We start from the raw sequence: 22,500 nt of genomic DNA on the forward strand, positions 1-22,500 counted from the left end.
TATACTACAGTAGGCTCTTCCCAGTGGACACACTTGTTCCTGTCCCTAATACCTGGGGAAGCAGCTTGATCCTGAGACAATGAGGCCAACTAGCTTCCTTTTCTGCTGAGATTTGTTCCACGTCTTAAGGCCTTGAATGAAATCCTGCATCCTGGATATTATTCCTGGCTCCGCTAACACAAACATTGCGGAGCGTTCAATAAGACCCTGTGAAAAGTTATTGTGATTTTTTTTAATGTCCATAGTGGATTTATTGCTCAATTCTGCCTTTCCTCTGGACACTAATAAATGACTTGAAGACCTTGAAAAGTTGAATATGAAATAGAGCTTGTCTTGCTTGTCGAGACTTTGATAAAACAATCGGGGTTTTTTTCAGCAGGCCGACAGACTGGACGTGTAGTGCCGTGGCGGAGAGGATGGGAGAGGAGTCAAGGAGGAGCAATATTTATCCCTCTGCCCTTGGACATGACCTGCATTCATCCAAACTCATTCAAACGTCTCGATCACAGAAGGCCAGCTAACATGGCGATAAGTCCTTTTCATTACAGCAAACACCGATAATTTATCTTGTTGACGGATAAAGGAGAACGCATCCTCTTATTTCATAAAGTTCGTTGAGGCAGAAAAACACTAGTGTTGAAAAAAAAAGGAATATGTCGTTTTTGTGGTAAATCACAAAACAAATCGCAATGTAAAAAATGCAAAATGTCTGTATGACTACAGAGGATAAAACCTCAAATATGTACAGTTGTAATAATGCCATAATGTTTGGCGTTGGCTGATCCTGGCCCCCCACACTAAGTTGCCATAATGTTTGGCGTTGGCTGATCCTGGCCCCCCACACTAAGTTGCCATAACGTTTGGTGTTGGCTGATCCTGGCCCCCCACACTAAGTTGCCATCATGTTTGGTGTTGGCTGATCCTGGCCCCCCACACTAAGTTGCCATCATGTTTGGTGTTGGCTGATCCTGGCCCCCCACACTAAGTTGCCATAACGTTTGGTGTTGGCTGATCCTGGCCCCCCACACTAAGTTGCCATAACGTTTGGTGTTGGCTGATCCTGGCCCCCCACACTAAGTTGCCATCATGTTTGGTGTTGGCTGATCCTGGCCCCCCACACTAAGTTGCCATCATGTTTGGTGTTGGCTGATCCTGGCCCCCCACACTAAGTTGCCATAATGTTTGGTGTTGGCTGATCCTGGCCCCCCCACACTAAGTTGCCATAATGTTTGGTGTTGGCTGATCCTGGCCCCCCCACACTAAGTTGCCATAATGTTTGGTGTTGGCTGATCCTGGCCCCCCCACACTAAGTTGCCATAATGTTTGGTGTTGGCTGATCCTGGCCCCCCACACTAAGTTGCCATAACGTTTGGTGTTGGCTGATCCTGGCCCCCCACACTAAGTTGCCATCATGTTTGGTGTTGGTTGATCCTGGCCCCCCACACTAAGTTGCCATCATGTTTGGTGTTGGCTGACCCTGGCCCCCCACACTAAGTTGCCATAATGTTTGATGTTGGCTGATCCTGGCCCCCCACACTAAGTTGCCATAATGTTTGGTGTTGACTGATCCTGGCCCCCCACACTAAGTTGCCATAATGTTTGGTGTTGGCTGATCCTGGCCCCCCACACTAAGTTGCCATAATGTTTGGTGTTGGCTGATCCTGGCCCCCCACACTAAGTTGCTATAATGTTTGGTGTTGGCTGATCCTGGCCCCCCACACTAAGTTTCCATAATGTTTGGTGTTGGCTGATCCTGGCCCCCCACACTAAGTTGCCATTATGTTTGGTGTTGGCTGATCCTGGCCCCCCACAATAAGTTGCCATACTGTTTGGTGTTGGCTGATCCTGGCCCCCCACACTAAGTTGCAATAATGTTTGGTGTTGGCTGATCCTGGCCCCCCACACTAAGTTGCCATAATGTTTGGTGTTGGCTGATCCTGGCCCCCCACACTAAGTTGCCATAATGTTTGGTGTTGGCTGATCCTGGCCCCCCACACTAAGTTGCCATAACGTTTGGTGTTGGCTGATACTGGCCCCCCCACACTAAGTTGCCATCATGTTTGGTGTTGGCTGATCCTGGCCCCCCACACTAAGTTGCTATAATGTTTGGTGTTGGCTGATCCTGGCCCCCCACACTAAGTTGCCATAACGTTTGGTGTTGGCTGATCCTGGCCCCCCCACACTAAGTTGCCATCATGTTTGGTGTTGGCTGATCCTGGCCCCCCACACTAAGTTGCTATAATTTTTGGTGTTGGCTGATCCTGGCCCCCCACACTAAGTTTCCATCATGTTTGGTGTTGGCTGATCCTGGCCCCCCACACTAAGTTGCCATAGTGTTTGGTGTTGGCTGATCCTGGCCCCCCACACTAAGTTGCCATAATGTTTGGTGCTGGCTGATCCTGGCCCCCCACACTAAGTTGCTATAATGTTTGGTGTTGGCTGATCCTGGCCCCCCACACTAAGTTGCCATAATGTTTGGTGTTGGCTGATCCTGGCCACTCACACTAAGTTGCCATAATGTTTGGTGTTGGCTGATCCTGGCCACTCACACTAAGTTGCCATAATGTTTGGTGTTGGCTGATCCTGGCCCCCCACAATAAGTTGCCATAATGTTTGGTGTTGGCTGATCCTGGCCCCCCACACTAAGTTGCTATAATGTTTGGTGTTGGCTGATCCTGGCCCCCCACACTAAGTTGCTATAATGTTTGGTGTTGGTTGACCCTGGCCCCCCACACTAAGTTGCCATAACGTTTGGTGTTGGCTGATCCTGGCCCCCCCACACTAAGTTGCCATAATGTTTGGTGTTGGCTGATCCTGGCCCCCCCACACTAAGTTGCCAAAATGTTTGGTGTTGGCTGATCCTGGCCCCCCACGCTAAGTTGCCATAATGTTTGATGTTGGCTGATCCTGGCCCCTCACACTAAGTTGCCATAATGTTTGGTGTTGGTTGATCCTGGCCCCCCCACACTAAGTTGCCATAATATTTGGTGTTGGCTGATCCTTGCTCCCCTCCACAATAAGTTGCCATAATATTTGGTGTTGGCTGATCCTGGCCCCCTCACACTAAGTTGCCATAATATTTGGTGTTGGCTGATCCTGGCCCCCCACACTAAGTTGCCATAATATTTGGTGTTGTCTGATCCTGGCCCCCCTCCACAATAAGTTGCCATAATATTTGGTGTTGGCTGATCCTGCCCCCCTCACACTAAGTTGCCATAATATTTGGTGTTGGCTGATCCTGGCCCCCCCACACTAAGTTGCTATAATGTTTGGTGTTGGCTGATCCTGGCCCCCCACACTAAGTTGCCAAAATATTTGGTGTTGGCTGATCCTGGCCCCCCCACACTAAGTTGCCATAATATTTGGTGTTGGCTGATCCTGGCCCCCCACACTAAGTTGCCATAATATTTGGTGTTGGCTGATCCTTGCCTCCCACGCTAAGTTGCCATAATATTTGGTGTTGGCTGATCCTGGCCCCCCACACTAAGTTGCCATAATGTTTGGTGTTGGCTGATCCTGGCCCCTCACACTAAGTTGCCATAATATTTGGTGTTGGCTGATCCTGGCCCCCCACACTAAGTTGCCATAATGTTTGGTGTTGGCTGATCCTGGCCCCCCACGCTAAGTTGCCATAATATTTGGTGTTGGCTGATCCTGGCCCCCCACGCTAAGTTGCCATAATGTTTGGTGTTGGCTGATCCTGGCCCCCCCACACTAAGTTGCCATAATATTTGGTGTTGGCTGATCCTGGCCCCCCACGCTAAGTTGCCATAATGTTTGGTGTTGGCTGATCCTGGCCCCCCCACACTAAGTTGCCATAATATTTGGTGTTGGCTGATCCTGGCCCCCCACACTAAGTTGCCATAATATTTGGTGTTGGCTGATCCTTGCCCCCCACGCTAAGTTGCCATAATATTTGGTGTTGGCTGATCCTGGCCCCCCACACTAAGTTGCCATAATATTTGGTGTTGGCTGATCCTGGCCCCCCACACTAAGTTGCCATAATATTTGGTGTTGGCTGATCCTGGCCCCCCACACTAAGTTGCCATTATATTTGGTGTTGGCTGATCCTGGCCCCCCCACACTAAGTTGCCATAATATTTGGTGTTGGCTGATCCTGGCCCCCCACACTAAGTTGCCATAATGTTTGGTGTTGGCTGATCCTGGCCCCCCACACTAAGTTGCCATAATGTTTGGTGTTGGCTGATCCTGGCCCCCCACGCTAAGTTGCCATCATGTTTGGTGTTGGCTGATCCTGGCCCCCTCACACTAAGTTGCCATAATATTTGGTGTTGGCAATCCTGGCCCCTCACACTAAATTGCCATAATGTTTGGTGTTGGCTGATCCTGGCCCCCCACGCTAAGTTGCCAAAATATTTGGTGTTGGCTGATCCTGGCCCCCCCACACTAAGTTGCCATAATATTTGGTGTTGGCTGATCCTGGCCCCCCACACTAAGTTGCCATAATATTTGGTGTTGGCTGATCCTTGCCTCCCACGCTAAGTTGCCATAATATTTGGTGTTGGCTGATCCTGGCCCCCCACACTAAGTTGCCATAATGTTTGGTGTTGGCTGATCCTGGCCCCTCACACTAAGTTGCCATAATATTTGGTGTTGGCTGATCCTGGCCCCCCACACTAAGTTGCCATAATGTTTGGTGTTGGCTGATCCTGGCCCCCCACGCTAAGTTGCCATAATATTTGGTGTTGGCTGATCCTGGCCCCCCACGCTAAGTTGCCATAATGTTTGGTGTTGGCTGATCCTGGCCCCCCCACACTAAGTTGCCATAATATTTGGTGTTGGCTGATCCTGGCCCCCCACGCTAAGTTGCCATAATGTTTGGTGTTGGCTGATCCTGGCCCCCCCACACTAAGTTGCCATAATATTTGGTGTTGGCTGATCCTGGCCCCCCACACTAAGTTGCCATAATATTTGGTGTTGGCTGATCCTTGCCCCCCACGCTAAGTTGCCATAATATTTTGTGTTGGCTGATCCTGGCCCCCCACACTAAGTTGCCATAATATTTGGTGTTGGCTGATCCTGGCCCCCCACACTAAGTTGCCATAATATTTGGTGGTGGCTGATCCTGGCCCCCCACACTAAGTTGCCATAATATTTGGTGTTGGCTGATCCTGGCCCCCCCACACTAAGTTGCCATAATATTTGGTGTTGGCTGATCCTGGCCCCCCACACTAAGTTGTCATAATATTTGGTGTTGGCTGATCCTGGCCCCCCCACACTAACAGTTGATAATACGATTTCCTTTTGTACTCTGATATCTGCACACAAGTAGGGGAAAGAAAAGCCCCATATACTTTTAAGGCCCTTCTTTATCTGGTCTGCTGCTGCAGACCTATTCTGGATGTGTGGGAAACTAACATGAGCTCAGTCTTGCCTTTAATTTCGTGTTCAATTCAAAGAGATTACCTCAGAGGCACTATAGAGCAGGCTGCTTTTCCCTTATCAAATTAGACTATTATGGAAGTGGAGCTGGTCTTACACCTGATAAGCAGTAGCAGCAGCTCTTTCTGGAGACAGATTCAACTCCAGCACACTGCAGCATCTGGTGGGACATGGCCTTTGGTGTAAAGGAACCAAAACATCTGGACATGGGGTTAGCTAGTTGATTGTGTAGTACTGAGGTGAGGTTAGCTAGTTGATTGTGTGGTACTGAGGTGAGGTTAGCTAGTTGATTGTGTGGTACTGAGGTGAGGTTAGCTAGTTGATTGTGTGGTACTGAGGTGAGGTTAGCTAGTTGATTGTGTGGTACTGAGGTGAGGTTAGCTAGTTGATTGTGTGGTACTGAGGTGAGGTTAGCTAGTTGATTGTGTGGTACTGAGGTGAGGTTAGCTAGTTGATTGTGTGGTACTGAGGTGAGGTTATTTAGTTGATTGTGTGGTACTGAGGTGAGGTTAGCTAGTTGATTGTGTGGTACTGAGGTGAGGTTAGCTAGTTGATTGTGTGGTACTGAGGTGAGGTTAGCTAGTTGATTGTGTAATATTGTATCTATTTCAGTGGAATTACAAACCCAGTCCTCCTGTCTAGCAAAACAGCATTTTTTTGCTGATAACCAGTTGAGAGGATACACATATTCTGTTGCAGTTGAGTTGCATTTACATAAGTAATATAAAATTGTCCATGTACACATCCACAGCAGATAGGGATTTACATGTGACCAGCACCTGTCCCTTTGCCAACCCACTCATCAACTGTCCTTTCAGGTGGTGATATAATATATATATTTTGTTCCATACGTATTTTGTCATTGTTGTTCTGAACCCACAGCCCCCAAGTTTTTTGTGACGTCGTCAAGTTTGCCACAGTCCAACCCTACCCGGTCCGTTGGTTTGTCCTGTACAGAGCTCAAGTGCAACGCAGTGTGCCTTTTTGCCCTTTACTGAGATTGCATGCGCCCGGTATCCAAACATTGCATGGCTTGAAATCGAGTGTGTGTAGAAACCTACCTAGTTTAATATCAAATATACTAACTACCATAGCAGAATAACATTTGATTAGAACTTGATTTACATCATGATCAATATCTTGGTCAAGTTGGCTGATAGCCTACGAGCAGCAACACTTCATCATGTATTTCCTTATAGAATCGTGGACGTGGGTCAGGTGCTTGAGGAGCTGCCGCGACCCCTGAGTAATTGAAATACATTTGACAAAGTTATGGAAATATTGCCGCATTTTCAAAAAGAAATAAAAATCATTCAGAATAGTCTACTACATCATGAGAAGGCCTACAATTTAGCCAGAGAGGATCAATAGCTGATTTGACTAAATAGCCTAGATTTGGATTGTGTGCAGCCCAATAACAAGGCATGTCGGGAACGCGCCGCAAATCTGTCAGTTAAACAGCAAAACAGACCTTTCAAAACACCGGCTGGAATGCAAACGGCTCCCGCTGAAAAGAAGAAGACTCTAGTCTGTCTACTGTAGGCTACCAAAATATTTGATCAACTTCCAAATAAACCTATTTAAGCGAACATTACAACGAGATAGAGGTAGGCTGTTGGCACGAGAGCATCGGCCATCGCCAGCAAGTGAGCTGCGCATCATTGGGTGAGTCAGTGAACGTGGAAAGATTTTTTTTAGGGCTATCATTTCCTCCTCATATTGCACAATAAGTGTCTCCCGACACCTTGGCCTAGACTATTAATGGAGTCAGGACTAGGTCTTAAAAAAAAAAATAGAGCTCATATTCTCTGTTTGTCAGCGTCAAATTAGCTCTACAGTAGAGAAGAGGCGGTCCGGGACACACGACTGGGAACTTTTTTTTTACATGTGTTTGACGCTGACATTAAGACATGTAAAAAAAAGTCCCAAGTCACGTGTCCAGGACCCGCCTCTTCTCTACTGCTCTATGCCACTACACAAATGTGATGATATGCACCCACTGCTTTGTTATAATGGTTCCAGTACCTCAGAGATCCCCCCAGGTTCGCTACAATGTTATGAATTTGTACATGTGAATTATGAGCACCTGCCCCCTGAAAGGTCTGTGCATGGCCCTGATCCACAGTCTGCCTGTGTGTAGCATTTCATATTTCATCATCATTAAAGGGGTGGTTCGAGCCCCGAATGCTGATATATCAGACCGTATACCACAGGTATGACAAAACATTTATTTTTACTGCTCTAATTACGTTGGTAACTAGTTGATAACAGCAATAAGGCACCTTGGGGGTTTGTGATATATATTGGCCATATACCACACCCCCTCTGGCCTTATTGCTTAATTTTTTTTTATTAAATAAATATTCCTCAGACTTCCTGTCTATCTGTCCTCATCTGGTTAGTATCCTGTCTATCTGTCCCTGACTGCTTATTATCCTGTCTATCTGTCCCTGACTGCTTTGTATCCTGTCTATCTGTCCCCATCTGGTTAGTATCCTGTCTATCTGTCCCCATCTGGTTAGTTGCCTGTCTATCTGTCCCTGACTGCTTAGTATCCTGTCTATCTGTCCCCATCTGGTTAGTTGCCTGTCTATCTGTCCCTGACTGCTTATTATCCTGTCTATCTGTCCCCATCTGGTTAGTTGCCTGTCTATCTGTCCCTGACTGCTTAGTATCCTGTCTATCTGTCCCCATCTGGTTAGTATCCTGTCTATCTGTCCCCATCTGGTTAGTATCCTGTCTATCTGTCCCTGACTGCTTAGTATCCTGTCTATCTGTCCCTGACTGCTTGGTATCCTGTCTATCTGTCCCCATCTGGTTAGTTGCCTGTCTATCTGTCCCTGACTGCTTGGTATCCTGTCTATCTGTCCCCATCTGGTTAGTTGCCTGTCTATATGTCCCCATCTGGTTAGTATCCTGTCTATCTGTCCTCATCTGGTTAGTATCCTGTCTATCTGTCCCCATCTGGTTGGTATCCTGTCTATCTGTCCCTGACTGCTTAGTATCCTGTCTATCTGTCCCCATCTGGTTGGTATCCTGTCTATCTGTCCCTGACTGCTTAGTATCCTGTTTATCTGTCCCTGACTGCTTAGTATCCTGTCTATCTGTCCCTGACTGCTTAGTATCCTGTCTATCTGTCCCCATCTGGTTGGTATCCTGTCTATCTGTCCCTGACTGCTTAGTATCCTGTCTATCTGTCCCTGACTGCTTAGTATCCTGTCTATCTGTCCCTGACTGCTTAGTATCCTGTCTATCTGTCCCCATCTGGTTGGTATCCTGTCTATCTGTCCCTGACTGCTAGTATCCTGTCTATCTGTCCCTGACTGCTTAGTATCCTGTCTATCTCTCCCCATCTGGTTAGTTGCCTGTCTATCTGTCCCCATCTGGTTAGTTGCCTGTCTATCTGTCCCCATCTGCTTAGTATCCTGTCTATCTGTCCCCATCTGGTTAGTTCTCTGTCTATCTGTCCCCATCTGCTTAGTATTCTTTCTGTGAAACCCTGAAAGATATGCGATAACTTGTTCTTCATCTCAACAGATGATATTAAGTGCCTGCCATTATCTCAGTAGGTCTGTATCATATTAGAATCTGCAATCGCAGGTCAGAAAGTATACGCCGCTCTTGTCTCGCCCAATGCTGCAGAATTACTTTCCTCCACACAATGCCAGGCTGAATGGGGCCCAGGCTTTGTCATTTAAACTGCATAGAGAGGCCAGAAATTGATTTTTATTGTAGATCTTCATATCTAATAAAGCTCTGAGGATCTCCTTTCTTCCTTGTCTGAATGGACACTGAATGCTTTCAATCTACTTGTGTGTTTCATGCATAAAAGTGGTTGGTCTGGACGATAGGAAGGGAATTAGAGAGGGTGGGGGCATGCCTTCCAAAAAAACAATCGCCCGTCTCTCTTTTCTTTTCTTTTCTCATCCTCTTCTCTCTTTCTCTCTCTCTCCTTGGAAACCAGACCTGGGGAGGATGGAGGGAGGAGAAGGAGGTGAAGGAGCCGGGGGTAATTGAAAAGTGAAATGTTTTTTCCTTCCTCTTTAGAGAAGAATGTGTCCTTTTCAAAGGGAAACCACAACCAGGACGGGATTCTAGCCAATAGAAAGGGCCTTACAGTGGATAGTCCTTACAGTGGATAGTCCTTACAGTGGATAGTCCTTACTGTGGATAGTCCTTACTGTGGATAGTCCTTACAGTGGATAGTCCTTACTGTGGATAGTCCTTACAGTGGATAGGCCTTACAGTGGATAGTCCTTACAGTGGATAGTCCTTACTGTGGATAGTCCTTACTGTGGATAGTCCTTACTGTGGATAGGCCTTACAGTGGATAGTCCTTACAGTGGATAGTCCTTACTGTGGATAGTCCTTACAGTGGATAGGCCTTACAGTGGATAGTCCTTACAGTGGATAGTCCTTACAGTGGATAGTCCTTACTGTGGATAGGCCTTACAGTGGATAGTCCTTACAGTGGATAGTCCTTACTGTGGATAGTCCTTACAGTGGATAGGCCTTACAGTGGATAGTCCTTACAGTGGATAGTCCTTACAGTGGATAGTCCTTACTGTGGATAGGCCTTACAGTGGATAGGCCTTACAGTGGATAGTCCTTACTGTGGATAGTCCTTACTGTGGATAGGCCTTACAGTGGATAGGCCTTACAGTGGATAGTCCTTACTGTGGATAGTCCTTACTGTGGATAGGCCTTACTGTGGATAGTCCTTACAGTGGATAGTCCTTACTGTGGATAGTCCTTACTGTGGATAGGCCTTACTGTGGATAGTCCTTACAGTGGATAGTCCTTACTGTGGATAGTCCTTACTGTGGATAGTCCTTACTGTGGATAGTCCTTACTGTGGATAGTCCTTACTGTGGATAGTCCTTACTGTGGATAGTCCTTACTGTGGATAGTCCTTACTGTGGATAGTCCTTACTGTGGATAGTCCTTACAGTGGATAGTCCTTACTGTGGATAGGCCTTACAGTGGATAGTCCTTACTGTGGATAGTCCTTACTGTGGATAGTCCTTACTGTGGATAGTCCTTACAGTGGATAGTCCTTACTGTGGATAGTCCTTACTGTGGATAGTCCTTACTGTGGATAGTCCTTACTGTGGATAGTCCTTACTGTGGATAGTCCTTACAGTGGATAGTCCTTACTGTGGATAGTCCTTACTGTGGATAGTCCTTACTGTGGATAGGCCTTACAGTGGATAGTCCTTACTGTGGATAGTCCTTACTGTGGATAGGCCTTACTGTGGATAGTCCTTACTGTGGATAGTCCTTACTGTGGATAGTCCTTACTGTGGATAGTCCTTACTGTGGATAGGCCTTACTGTGGATAGTCCTTACTGTGGATAGTCCTTACTGTGGATAGTCCTTACTGTGGATAGTCCTTACTGTGGATAGTCCTTACTGTGGATAGTCCTTACTGTGGATAGTCCTTACTGTGGATAGTTCTTACTGTGGATAGTCCTTACTGTGGATAGTCCTTACTGTGGATAGTCCTTACTGTGGATAGTCCTTACTGTGGATAGTCCTTACTGTGGATAGTCCTTACTGTGGATAGTCCTTACTGTGGATAGTCCTTACTGTGGATAGTCCTTACTGTGGATAGTCCTTACTGTGGATAGATAGTAAAAGCCCAAAATAAATTCTAAAAAAGATACCCTTATCTAGGATCAAAAGAGTCTCTCACCTGAGCTCTACTATTGTCTACAACAGAATGTCTGCCTGGAGCGTTTAAATTGACGTTATTGATCTGTGTCTCACTGCAAACACCGCTAACCAGCCTAACTCCACACCCTAACTAACCAGCCTAACTCCACACCCTAACTAACCAGCCTAACTCCACACCCTAACTAACCAGTCTAACTCCACACCCTAACTAACCAGCCTAACTCCACACCCTAACTAACCAGCCTAACTCCACACCCTAACTAACCAGCCTAACTCCACACCCTAACTAACCAGCCTAACTCCACACCATAACTAACCAGTCTAACTCCACACCCTAATTAACCAGCCTAACTCCACACCCTAACTAACCAGCCTAACTCCACACCCTAACTAACCAGCCTAACTCCACACCCTAACTAACCAGCCTAACTCCACACCCTAACTAACCAGCCTAACTCCACACCCTAACTAACCAGCCTAACTCCACACCATAACTAACCAGCCTAACTCCACACCCTAACTAACCAGCCTAACTCCACACCCTAACTAACCAGCCTAACTCCACACCCTAACTAACCAGCCTAACTCCACACCCTAACTAACCAGCCTAACTCCACACCATAACTAACCAGCCTAACTCCACACCATAACTAACCAGCCCAACTCCACACCCTAACTAACCAGCCTAACTCCACACCCTAACTAACCAGCCTAACTCCACACCCTGACTAACCAGCCTAACTCCACACCATAACTAACCAGCCTAACACACCCTAACTAACCAGCCTAACTCCACACCCTAACTAACCAGCCTAACACACCATAACTAACCAGCCTAGCTCATCATAACTAACCAGCCTAACACACCATAACTAACCAACCTAACTCCACACAATAACTAACCAGCCTAACACACCCTAACTAACCAGCCTAACTCCACACCATAACTAACCAGCCTAACACACCCTAACTAACCAGCCTAACTCCACACCCTAACTAACCAGCCTAACACACCCTAACTAACCAGCCTAACACACCCTAACTAACCAGCCTAACACACCATAACTAACCAGCCTAACACACCATAACTAACCAGCCTAACACACCATAACTAACCAGCCTAACACACCATAACTAACCAGCCTAACACACCATAACTAACCAGCCTAACACACCATAACTAACCAGCCTAACACACGATAACTAACCAGCCTAACACACCATAACTAACCAGCCTAACACACCATAACTAACCAGCCTAACACACCATAACTAACCAGCCTAACACACCATAACTAACCAGCCTAACTCCACACCCTAATTAACCAGCCTAACACACCATAACTAACCAGCCTAACACACCATAACTAACCAGCCTAACTCCACACCCTAACTAACCAGCCTGACTCCACACCCTAACTAACCAGCCTAACTCCACACCCTAACCAGCCTAACTCCACACCCTAACTAACCAGCCTAACTCCACACCCTAACCAGCCTAACTCCACACCCTAACCAGCCTAACTCCACACCATAACTAACCAGCCTAACACACCATAACTAACCAGCCTAACACACCATAACTAACCAGCCTAACACACCATAACTAACCAGCCTAACACACCATAACTAACCAGCCTAACACACCATAACTAACCAGCCTAACACACCATAACTAACCAGCCTAACACACCATAACTAACCAGCCTAACACACCATAACTAACCAGCCTAACTCCACACCCTAACTAACCAGCCTAACACACCATAACTAACCAGCCTAACACACCATAACTAACCAGCCTAACTCCACACCCTAACTAACCAGCCTGACTCCACACCCTAACTAACCAGCCTAACTCCACACCCTAACTAACCAGCCTAACTCCACACCCTAACCAGCCTAACTCCACACCCTAACCAGCCTAACTCCACACCCTAACCAGCCTAACTCCACACCCTAACCAGCCTAACTCCACACCCTAACCAGCCTAACTCCACACACTAACCAGCCTAACTCCACACCCTAACCAGCCTAACTCCACACCCTAACCAGCCTAACTCCACACCATAACTAACCAGCCTAACACACCATAACTAACCAGCCTAACACCACACCCTAACTAACCAGCCTAACTCCACACCATAACTAACCAGCCTAACACACCATAACTAACCAGCCTAACACACCATAACTAACCAGCCTAACTCCACACCCTAACTAACCAGCCTAACTCCACACCCTAACTAATCAGCCTAACTCCACACCCTAACTAACCAGTCTAACTCACCATAACTAACCAGCCTAACACACCATAACTAACCAGCCTAACACACCATAATTAACTCATGACATTGAACGTAGTTTTGCATTTCCTCTGATTTTCTCTCCATTCGGAGTAATCAAAAAATATGTAAACAAATGTTGTTTTCATGCATCTGAATATGATTAATTATCCCACAGTAATCCTAGCTACACTTGTAAAGACTTTTCAGAGGAGATTACCATTTCCAAACTGACAACCATGACAGTTGAGAGCATTCTGTAAGTCTTAGATTAAAGGTCACAGCTATCGAGTGAGGAAAACTCACAAGGCATCATTTTAAGTTGGGGCAGATGCAATCATAAAGCTGAGCATCTAGAAAACAAGACAACTAACTGCCTCGGAACAGGCAGAATGATTATGGAAATGAATATCTGTGCACAGCAACCCAACGTATGTCAATGCCTAATGCCATATTAACACTAGGGGATGGTTTTAATCAGACTTCACCAATTAAAAACACAAATGAGATGCAAACATCTGAAAGTCTGAGGACAAATTGAGATGGGTTGTTATTATCGATATGAAGTAAATCTATCTTTGACTAATTCTGGGAGTTTTCTTGCTTCTCTTTCTGAGCTGCCGCCTAAAGACAAATAAAAAATAATTTAAAAAAAAACATATACGATCTTCATTGAAAAACAAACACCGTAGGAGGTCGTTCTGTAAAAAGCACTGAAGTACAACGATGTCAGTACGTTCCGCAAAATTCACAAATATTTAATCAAATGATACGTCATTTAGCAGATCAGTAAGACTGTATGTGTAACACAGTCAACATTGCTATACTCATAATGTAGCCTATTTACTATATCAATTCAAATTTAAATTCAACAATTGGAATAGGAATTTAAAGAGCCATTATCAAATCAATTGGGTTATTGACCGCGACGCTGCACCCCAAAGTGGTGGGGGGAGACGAGGGTAGAGAGGAAAGGTGGAGCCGCAGAGCAGGCATATGGAGGCACTGCAGCTCAGTGGGTCCACACACACACACACACACACACACGCACACGCACACGCACACACACACGCACACACACGCACATATACACACACATACGCACGCACACACATATACACACACATACGCATGCACGCACACACACACATACACACACACACACATATACACACACACACACACACACACACACACACACACACACACACACACACACACACACACTCTAACGTGATCAGACACACACACAGGTCACGCTCCCTACCCTAGCAGCTGTGGCCATGGCAGAACTCACTTCAGCATGCTAATAGGACAATCTAAGCCAATGCCTGCGTCCAGAATGGCACCCTATTCTCTACATATCACCTATGGGTACTGGTCATAAGTAAGTGCCCTATAAAGGAAATAGAGCACCATTTGGGATGCAGTCGATGGCAGGGCAATTAATCAGGAAATGATAGTGGACATAAACTGTTGCATATAGAGCACAGACAGTTCAACAGGGTCCGCCAATAAAACGGGTGTGTCATCTCATATACAGCGTGAAGTGTCGTTGATGATGACTTTAGGGTAGGCGTCCCGAAAATAGCACCCTATTCCTTATGTGGTGCACTAGTTTTAACCAGGCCTTGGTCCAAAATAGTGCACTATTTAGGTAATAGGGTACAATTTGGGGCACACTCTTTGGGGTGGGTGTTCTGTAACTTTGAAATGACCAGTTTGAGAAGAGAGACTAGGATCCCCACTGAGTCAGAGGGTTATAGCTGTGTTTATATATATATATATATATATATATTATAGCTGTGTATTTAACCATGCAAGTTTTTGCCATTTACGTTTTTTTTCTACCTCTGTGAATTAAATATGATATTTTCCAACTCTAATTTTCTCGACAATTCACATCTCTTCTTCTTCTCCTACTCGATGAAAACGGTCCTCTGCTATACAGCCTGTCGGAATGCAGTGAGAATGGCATCACGGGAGACAGTCTATTTGAGAAGAATTTGGAGACCTTTTAATGACAGGTGTCTGGATGGTTCCATATCTGTGCTGGTGTCACTATTGCTCAGGCTACAATATACACAGTATCTACTGCAATCACCCCCCCCCCCCCCCCCCGAATAAACACTGCTGTTTTTCTATCAACACCAGAAAAGCATGTGTGCCAACCAGATATTTATAAAAAAATATATATATTGACTTCTACAATATTGCATTTCCTTTTTGGTCACACGGGTTAAGTGAATGGAGTTATATGTGGCAGGGAAACTACATTACGTTTTTCATCAATTCAGGTTTAATTCCTTCCATTCTACTGGTTCCCCCTGTACCATTGATAAGGAGAAATACATAAGCTTATTGACTGCTGAATGCGTTTCCATCAGATTGAATACAGATGTTTACAGAATGAGGCGAGGAAATATACGGAGCAAACGATTCATTGTTTACATGAAATAATATTTACTATTGAAGTCTATATCCTATTTCCTTATTTTTGTTCTTCCAATCATTTTATTTAACCTTTTATTTTACTAGGCAAGTCAGTTTTAAGAACAAATTCTTATTTGTAATGTTGGCCCCACACCGGCCAAATTCGGACGGCGCTGGACCAATTGTGCGCCGCCCTATGGGTACTCCCAATCACGGCCGGATGTGATACAGCCTGGATTCGAACCAGGGTTTTCTGTAGTGACGCCTCAAGCACTGAGATGCAGTGCCTTAGACTGCTGCCCCACCCGGGGGCCCCATAAATAGTCAATGTCATAGGCATCTAACAGTGCATTACATCTGTGATGAAAACGCTTACGCATATTTATACTGTACAACAATATAAAACACACCATGTAAAAGTGTTTGTTCCATATTCACAAAAAAACAGCTTATTTCTCTCAAATTATATGTGAACATTTGTTTATACACCCCTGTTAGTTAACATTTCTCCTTTGCCAAGATAATCCATCCACCTGACAGGTGTGGCATATCAAGAGAAGCTGATTAAACAGTATGATCGTTACACAGGTGCACCTTGCGCTGGGAACAATAAAAGACCACTCTAAAATGTGCAGTTTTGTCACACAACACAATGCCACGGATGTCTCAAGTTTTGAGGGAGAGTGCAATTGGCATGCTGACTGCAGGAATGTCCACCAGAGCTGTTGATAATTGAATGTTAATTTCTCTACCATAAGCCGCCTCCAACATTTCTTTAGAGAATTTGGCAGTACGTCCAACAGGCATCACAACTGCAGACCACGTGTAACCATGCCAGCCCAGGACCTCCACATCCGGCTTCTTCACCTGCGGGATTACCTGAGACCAGCCACCCGGACAGCTGATGAAACTGAGGGTTACTTCTGCTTGTAATGAAGCCATTTTGTGGAGAAAAACTCATTCTGATTAGCTGGGCCTGGCTCCCCAGTGGGTGGGCCTGACTCCCAAGTGGGTGATGCCCTTCCCAGGCCCACCCATGGCTGCGCCCTACCCAGTCATGTGAAATCCATAGATTAGGGTCTAATTAATTAATTATTACAGTCAGCATGCCAATTTCCTTTTATGAACTGAAATTGTTGCATGTTGCATTGATATTTCTGTTCAGTATAGTTTTATCCTGTACAGTAGCAAGACAAGCATGGTTAAAACCAATGTGATCACTAAGTTAAGCATAGGTTTAAATACACTATGTAAATCAGACATGCTCCCCAGCCCAGACAGGCAAAAGTGAACCTGCTACTTGGCCATTATAGAATTGACACGGGTCTCCTCCTTCCCTTCTTCAGGAGCTAGCTGGGGCAGGCGCTGCAAGCAGGGTGTGGGTTCAGGGTGTATGGGGGATACAGGCAGGGTGTGGGTGGGGATACAGGCAGGGTGTGGGTGGGGATACAGGCAGAGTGTGGGTGGGGATACAGGCAGGGTGTGGGTGGGGATACAGGCAGAGTGTGGGTGGGGATACAGGCAGGGTGTGGGTGGGGATACAGGCAGAGTGTATGGGGGATACAGGCAGAGTGTATGGGGGATACAGGCAGGGTGTGGGTGGGGATACAGGCAGAGTGTGGGTGGGGACAGGCAGGGTGTGGGTGGGGATACAGGCAGAGTGTATGGGGGATACAGGCAGGATACAGGCAGAGTGTATGGGGGATACAGGCAGGGTGTGGGTGGGGATACGGGCAGGGTGTGGGTGGGATACAGGCAGCGTGTGGGTGGGGATACAGGCAGGGTGTGGGTGGGATACAGGCAGAGTGTATGGGGGATACAGGCAGGGTGTGGGTGGGGATACAGGCAGAGTGTATGGGGGATACAGGCAGAGTGTGGGTGGGGATACAGGCAGGGGGAGCTTAGAAAGGGGATTCTTTATGCATCTCTGTGTATTGCTTTCATGTTGTCCAGCCAGTAACTAAGTTGAGGTTGCCTGGGGCGTGGGCTAATTCTCACCCTCAGATCACAAGCATGAAATGAGAGAGCAGAGAGCGTTAAAGCCCTGAGGTTAATCAGCTTCCTAGCAACATATATCCAACAGCCTGGCTTCCATATAAATCTGCCCAAATGGTTTCATTTAAGATGATCCCCAGAATCTCCTGCACACACTTTACTCACGGGGAGAGAGGCACTAAACAGACAAGAGGCGGGTGACGGGTCCCCAGTCCAAGGGGTACGTCACAAATAGTGCACTACTTTTGGCCAGAACCCTATGGGCCCTGGTCAAAAGTAATGCCCTATAAAGGGAATAGGTTGCCGTTTCGGACACAACCAAGATGGGCCTAATGTTTTAAGTAAAGGTGAAAAAGCCTTTTTCTGTTCTTGACAGCTGGTAATCATGATGTCATCCTGTAACTGTTCTTGACAGCTGGTAATCATGATGTCATCCTGTAACTGTTCTAGACAGCTGGTAATCATGATGTCATCCTGTAACTGTTCTAGACAGCTGGTAATCATGATGTCATCCTGTAGTAATTGTTCTAGACAGCTGGTAATCATGATGTCATCCTGTAATTGTTCTAGACAGCTGGTAATCATGATGTCATCCTGTAACTGTTCTAGACAGCTGGTAATCATGATGTCATCCTGTAGTAACTGTTCTAGACAGCTGGTAATCATGATGTCATCCTGTAACTGTTCTTGACAGCTGGTAATCATGATGTCATCCTGTAACTGTTCTAGACAGCTGGTAATCATGATGTCATCCTGTAACTGTTCTAGACAGCTGGTAATCATGATGTCATCCTGTAGTAATTGTTCTAGACAGCTGGTAATCATGATGTCATCCTGTAATTGTTCTAGACAGCTGGTAATCATGATGTCATCCTGTAACTGTTCTAGACAGCTGGTAATCATGATGTCATCCTGTAGTAACTGTTCTAGACAGCTGGTAATCATGATGTCATCCTGTAACTGTTCTTGACAGCTGGTAATCATGATGTCATCCTGTAGTAACTGTTCTAGACAGCTGGTAATCATGATGTCATCCTGTAACTGTTCTAGACAGCTGGTAATCATGATGTCATCCTGTAGTAATTGTTATTGACAACTGGTAATCATGATGTCATCCAGTAATTGTTCTTGACAGCTGGTAATCATGATGTCATCCTGTAACTGTTCTTGACAGCTGGTAATCATGATGTCATCCTGTAGTAATTGTTCTTGACAACTGGTAATCATGATGTCATCCTGTAACTGTTCTTGACAGCTGGTAATCATGATGTCATCCTGTAATTGTTCTAGACAGCTGGTAATCATGATGTCATCCTGTAACTGTTCTTGACAGCTGGTAATCATGATGTCATCCTGTAACTGTTCTTGACAACTGGTAATCATGATGTCATCCTGTAACTGTTCTTGACAGCTGGTAATCATGATGTCATCCTGTAACTGTTCTTGACAGCTGGTAATCATGATGTCATCCTGTAACTGTTCTTGACAACTGGTAATCATGATGTCATCCTGTAACTGTTCTTGACAGCTGGTAATCATGATGTCATCCTGTAACTGTTCTTGACAGCTGGTAATCATGATGTCATCCTGTAGTAATTGTTCTTGACAGCTGGTAATCATGATGTCATCCTGTAGTAATTGTTCTTGACAACTGGTAATCATGATGTCATCCTGTAGTAATTGTTCTTGACAACTGGTAATCATGATGTCATCCTGTAACTGTTCTAGACAGCTGGTAATCATGATGTCATCCTGTAACTGTTCTAGACAGCTGGTAATCATGATGTCATCCTGTAGTAATTGTTCTAGACAGCTGGTAATCATGATGTCATCCTGTAATTGTTCTAGACAGCTGGTAATCATGATGTCATCCTGTAACTGTTCTAGACAGCTGGTAATCATGATGTCATCCTGTAGTAACTGTTCTAGACAGCTGGTAATCATGATGTCATCCTGTAATTGTTCTAGACAGCTGGTAATCATGATGTCATCCTGTAACTGTTCTAGACAGCTGGTAATCATGATGTCATCCTGTAGTAACTGTTCTAGACAGCTGGTAATCATGATGTAATCCTGTAACTGTTCTTGACAGCTGGTAATCATGATGTCATCCTGTAGTAACTGTTCTAGACAGCTGGTAATCATGATGTCATCCTGTAACTGTTCTAGACAGCTGGTAATCATGATGTCATCCTGTAGTAATTGTTATTGACAACTGGTAATCATGATGTCATCCAGTAATTGTTCTTGACAGCTGGTAATCATGATGTCATCCTGTAACTGTTCTTGACAGCTGGTAATCATGATGTCATCCTGTAGTAATTGTTCTTGACAACTGGTAATCATGATGTCATCCTGTAACTGTTCTTGACAGCTGGTAATCATGATGTCATCCTGTAATTGTTCTAGACAGCTGGTAATCATGATGTCATCCTGTAACTGTTCTTGACAGCTGGTAATCATGATGTCATCCTGTAACTGTTCTTGACAACTGGTAATCATGATGTCATCCTGTAACTGTTCTTGACAGCTGGTAATCATGATGTCATCCTGTAACTGTTCTTGACAGCTGGTAATCATGATGTCATCCTGTAACTGTTCTTGACAACTGGTAATCATGATGTCATCCTGTAACTGTTCTAGACAGCTGGTAATCATGATGTCATCCTGTAACTGTTCTAGACAGCTGGTAATCATGATGTCATCCTGTAACTGTTCTAGACAGCTGGTAATCATGATGTCATCCTGTAGTAATTGTTCTAGACAGCTGGTAATCATGATGTCATCCTGTAATTGTTCTAGACAGCTGGTAATCATGATGTCATCCTGTAACTGTTCTAGACAGCTGGTAATCATGATGTCATCCTGTAGTAACTGTTCTAGACAGCTGGTAATCATGATGTCATCCTGTAACTGTTCTTGACAGCTGGTAATCATGATGTCATCCTGTAACTGTTCTAGACAGCTGGTAATCATGATGTCATCCTGTAACTGTTCTAGACAGCTGGTAATCATGATGTCATCCTGTAGTAATTGTTCTAGACAGCTGGTAATCATGATGTCATCCTGTAATTGTTCTAGACAGCTGGTAATCATGATGTCATCCTGTAACTGTTCTAGACAGCTGGTAATCATGATGTCATCCTGTAGTAACTGTTCTAGACAGCTGGTAATCATGATGTAATCCTGTAACTGTTCTTGACAGCTGGTAATCATGATGTCATCCTGTAGTAACTGTTCTAGACAGCTGGTAATCATGATGTCATCCTGTAACTGTTCTAGACAGCTGGTAATCATGATGTCATCCTGTAGTAATTGTTATTGACAACTGGTAATCATGATGTCATCCAGTAATTGTTCTTGACAGCTGGTAATCATGATGTCATCCTGTAACTGTTCTTGACAGCTGGTAATCATGATGTCATCCTGTAGTAATTGTTCTTGACAACTGGTAATCATGATGTCATCCTGTAACTGTTCTTGACAGCTGGTAATCATGATGTCATCCTGTAATTGTTCTAGACAGCTGGTAATCATGATGTCATCCTGTAACTGTTCTTGACAGCTGGTAATCATGATGTCATCCTGTAACTGTTCTTGACAACTGGTAATCATGATGTCATCCTGTAACTGTTCTTGACAGCTGGTAATCATGATGTCATCCTGTAACTGTTCTTGACAGCTGGTAATCATGATGTCATCCTGTAACTGTTCTTGACAACTGGTAATCATGATGTCATCCTGTAACTGTTCTAGACAGCTGGTAATCATGATGTCATCCTGTAACTGTTCTTGACAGCTGGTAATCATGATGTCATCCTGTAGTAATTGTTCTTGACAGCTGGTAATCATGATGTCATCCTGTAGTAATTGTTCTTGACAACTGGTAATCATGATGTCATCCTGTAGTAATTGTTCTTGACAACTGGTAATCATGATGTCATCCTGTAACTGTTCTAGACAGCTGGTAATCATGATGTCATCCTGTAGTAATTGTTCTAGACAGCTGGTAATCATGATGTCATCCAGTAATTGTTCTAGACAGCTGGTAATCATGATGTCATCCTGTAACTGTTCTTGACAGCTGGTAATCATGATGTCATCCTGTAACTGTTCTTGACAGCTGGTAATCATGATGTCATCTTGTAGTAATTGTTCTTGACAACTGGTAATCATGATGTCATCCTGTAACTGTTCTTGACAACTGGTAATCATGATGTCATCCTGTAACTGTTCTTGACAACTGGTAATCATGATGTCATCCTGTAACTGTTCTTGACAGCTGGTAATCATGATGTCATCCTGTAGTAATTGTTCTTGACAGCTGGTAATCATGATGTCATCCTGTAACTGTTCTTGACAGCTGGTAATCATGATGTCATCCTGTAGTAATTGTTCTTGACAACTGGTAATCATGATGTCATCCTGTAACTGTTCTTGACAGCTGGTAATCATGATGTCATCCTGTAGTAACTGTTCTAGACAGCTGGTAATCATGATGTCATCCTGTAATAACTGTTCTAGACACCTGGTAATCATGATGTCATCCAGTAATTGTTCTAGACAGCTGTTAATCATGATGTCATCCTGTAACTGTTCTTGACAGCTGGTAATCATGATGTCATCCAGTAATTGTTCTAGACAGCTGGTAATCATGATGTCATCTTGTAATTGTTCTTGACAGCTGGTAATCATGATGTCATCCTGT

Source organism: Oncorhynchus clarkii, chromosome 5, assembly GCF_045791955.1.
Source record: "Oncorhynchus clarkii lewisi isolate Uvic-CL-2024 chromosome 5, UVic_Ocla_1.0, whole genome shotgun sequence".
In the NCBI taxonomy this organism is placed as follows: Eukaryota; Metazoa; Chordata; class Actinopteri; order Salmoniformes; family Salmonidae; genus Oncorhynchus; species Oncorhynchus clarkii.